Source organism: Myotis daubentonii, chromosome 3 (genome assembly GCF_963259705.1).
Source record: "Myotis daubentonii chromosome 3, mMyoDau2.1, whole genome shotgun sequence".
NCBI classification, from domain to species: Eukaryota; Metazoa; Chordata; class Mammalia; order Chiroptera; family Vespertilionidae; genus Myotis; species Myotis daubentonii.
The window spans coordinates 92,632,733-92,636,586 of NC_081842.1; the positions used below are offsets into that span (position 1 = coordinate 92,632,733).

At 37.6% G+C, this 3,854-nt stretch overlaps 1 pseudogene; it reads left to right on the top strand.

Annotated features, from left to right (window-relative positions):
* Positions 1-342: 342 nt before the first annotated feature.
* Positions 343-3,446, top strand: LOC132229661 (broad substrate specificity ATP-binding cassette transporter ABCG2-like; annotated as a pseudogene).
* The last annotated feature ends 408 nt before the right edge of the window (positions 3,447-3,854 follow it).

A 3,854-nucleotide genomic window follows, 5' to 3' on the forward strand; every position in this document is an offset into this window, starting at 1 on the left:
AGATAGTATCTATAATAATAAAAGCATAATATGCTAATTATATCAGACATCCTTCTGGATGTCCTTCCTTCCAGACAAAGCCATGGCAGACAGGGGCCAAGGCCCTTGCATGAATTTCGTGCATCAGGCTGCTAGTATTATAGAATTGTACACCTGAAACCTATATGATTTTATTAATCAATGTTTCCCTAATAAATTCAATAAAAAATAGACGATATGTAGGCTCACTTCCTCACTATCCTGTCTGGCTGCCCACTGCCCATTACTCCTTGACTGTGACCTCAACCTCAGGCAGTTGCCTTCCCAGGTGTTCACTGTGGTGTAAAGGCAGAAGCTCTCCAGATGTCTTCTAGCAATGACTATATTTTTATCCCAGTGTCACAAAAAATACCAATGGCATCCCTGAGGGACCACCAACAACCTGAAGATGTTTACTAAAGCAGCTGTTAAGTTTTCATAACATCTGCTGTGGAGTGAAAGTGAAAAGTGACTTTCTAGTTGGTCAAAAAATAACTGATAAATACTAATGAATATCAGTGGGATTATGAGACCTGACTTCAATGCCACTCTGGGACCCATAGGTGAAGGCAAATCTTTTTTGTTGGATATCTTAGCTGTAAGAAAAGATCCACAGGGATTACCTGGAGATGTTGAGACAAATGAAGCACCATACCTTGACTTGCCATTTTCAAATGTAATTCAGGTTATGTGGTACAAGGGATGTGATGGGAACTCTAACAGTGAGAGAAAATTTATAGTTCTCAGCAGTTCTTCAGCTTCTAACAACAATGATGAATCATGATGAAAATGAATGTATAAACATGGTCATTCCACACTTCGGTCTGGCCAAAGTGTCAGATCCCATGGTTGGAACTCAGGTTATCCATGGTGTGTTTGGAGAAGAAAGAGAAAGGGTTAGTATTTGAATGGACCTTATTAACAGTCCATCCATCTTCATCCTGAAGGAACCCCCAACTGGCTTAGACTCAAGCTCATGAAATGCTATCCTTTTGCCTGAGGAGAGGTTACCTAAACAAGGACAAACCATCATCTTTTCCACTTATCCACCTTGCTTTTCTCTCTTCAAGTTGTTTGACAGACTCACTTCATTGGCCTCAGGAAAACTAATGTTTCATTGGCATGCTCAGGAGGCATTGGGGTACTTTGCATCAGCAGGTTGTCATTGTAAGCTCTATGATAACCCTTCTTACTGGATATCATTCCTGGAGACTCTTCTGCTGTGGTATTAAGCAGAGAGGACGGAGATGGTAAAACCAAGAAGAGCCTTCCAAGAAAGGTACACCACTCATAGAAAAATTAGCTGAGTTTTATTTCAACTCTTCCTTCTTCAGAGAAAGAGAGATTGAGTTAGATTAATTCTCAAGGGTTCAAAAAAGATGAGTGTAGTCATCAAGGAGATCACCTATGCCACTTTCTTCTGTCATCAACTCATGGATTTTCAAGAGTTTGTTAAAAAACATACTGTGTAAGCCCCAGGCCTCTGTAGCTCAGATAATTGTAATAATTTTCCTAGGACTGGTTATAGGTACCGTTTTTTGTCATATAAAAGTGAACTTATGGAATCCAGAATAGAGCTAGGGTACTCTTCTTCCTGACTTGCCAGTGTTTCAGCAATATATCATCCGTGGAGATCCTCATGGTTGAGAAGAAGCTCTTTATACAAGAATATATTAGTAGATACTACAGAGTTTCATCTTATTTCTTTGGAAACTGTTATCTGATTTACTACCCATGAGTATTATATTTACTTGTATAACATATTTCTTGTTAGGATTGAAACCAATGAAGGCCTTCTTTATCATATATATATTTCTAATAATTCTTTATTGTTGAAAGTATTACATATGTCCCATTTTATTCCCCTACTGACACCCTCTATCCTGCCCCTGCCCTGCTTCCCACCCCAGACCTTCAGCAGCCTATTGTCTGTGCCCATGGGTTATGCATATATGCATACAAAGTCCTTGGTTGATTACCTCCCACCCATCCACCTTCCCTCTAAAATTCCATACTATGTTCCATGCTTCCATGTCTCTGGATCCACTCTGTTCATGAATTTATTTTGTTAATTAAATTCCACATATGAGTGTGATTATGTGATACTTTTCTTCCTCTGACTGACCTATTTTACTTCGCATGATACTCTTCAGGTCCCTCCATGCTCTCTCAGATGGTAAGATGTTCTTCTTTTTTACTTCTGCATAGTATTCCATGGTATAAATGTACCACAGCTTTTTTTATCTACTGATGGGCATTTGGGCTGTTTTCAGATCTTAACTATGGTAGTTAAATATGGTAGATTGTGCTGCTGTGAACATAGGGGTGCATACATTCATTCTGATTGGTGCTTTGAGTTTCTTAATATATATTCCTAGAAGTGGGATCACTGAGTCAAATGGCAGTTCCATATTTAATCTTTTGAGGAAACTCCATAATGTTTTCCATAATGGTTGCACCAGTCTGCATTCCCACCAGCAGTGTACTAGGGTTCCCTTTTATCCACATCCTTGCCAGGACTTCTTATTTGTTGATTTGTTGATAGTAGCTATTCTGACAGGTTTTAGATGGTACCTCATTGTCATTTTGATTTGCATTTCTCTGATGATTAGTGACTTTGAGCATTTTTTTCATCTGTCCCTTAGCCATCTTTATGTCCTCTTTGGATAAGTGTCTATGTAGGGCCTTTGCCCATTTTTTAATTGGATTATTTGTCTTTCTTTTGTTAAGTTGTATGAGTTCCGTATATATTTTAGATATTAACCCTTTATCAGATGTATCATTGCCAAATATGTTCTCCCATAGAGTGGGCTCCCATTTCATTTTGTTGTTGGCTTATTTTGCAGTGCAGAAGCTTTTTTATTTTTATGCAGTCCCATTGGTTTATTTTCTCCTTAGTTTCCTTTGCCTTAGGAGGTGTATATGTTTATTGATTTCAGAGAGGAAGGGAGAGGGAGAGAGAGATAGAAACATCAATGATGAGAGAGAATCATTGATAAGCTTTCTCCTGCAAGCCCCAGACCTGAGCATATGGCCTGACTGGGAATTGAACTATGACCTCCTGGTCCATAGGTCGACACTCAACCATTGAGTCATGCCAATCAGCCAATCATGTTTACCTTTTTGATGGTGGCTTATACAGGCAGTTCTATGGCACTGGCTATAGAAGCTGGTCAAATGTAGTATTCATAGCAATACTTTGTGTGGTGACCATCTTTTTTGTGTTTATGATAATTTTTTTCAGGGCCATTGGTCAATCTCACAACCATTGTTCCTTGGCTGTCATGGCTTTGTACTTCAGCATTCCTGAATATATTTATGTGGCTTTGCAGCATCATACATTTTGGGGACAAAACTTTTGCTCAGGACTCAATATAACAGCAAACAATACCTGTAACTTTGAATATGTACTGGTGAAAACATTTTGATAACCCAGGCCATCGATCTTTCACCTTGAAACTTGTGGAAGAATCATATAACTTTGGCATGCATGACTGTTATCTGCCTTACAATTGCCTACCTAAAGTTGTTAATTTATTTTTTAAAAAAATCTTAAATTTCTCTCTGATTTACTTGATTTATCAACATATCAAAAATGAAACACTGTGATTTAAGTAAGATTAAAATGAACATATGTAAAACAAGCAAAACATCTATGCTCACATAAATCATTTATGTATAAATGAATTATGCAGTACATAGTGTTTTATTCTTTTGTTTCTGGCTTCTTTGGCTCAATATTATACTTTGAAACCCACCTATATTTTTGCAAGTACTTGTAGCTCATTTATTTTTATTACTTTACAATATTACATTGCATAAATGTTATAGTGATT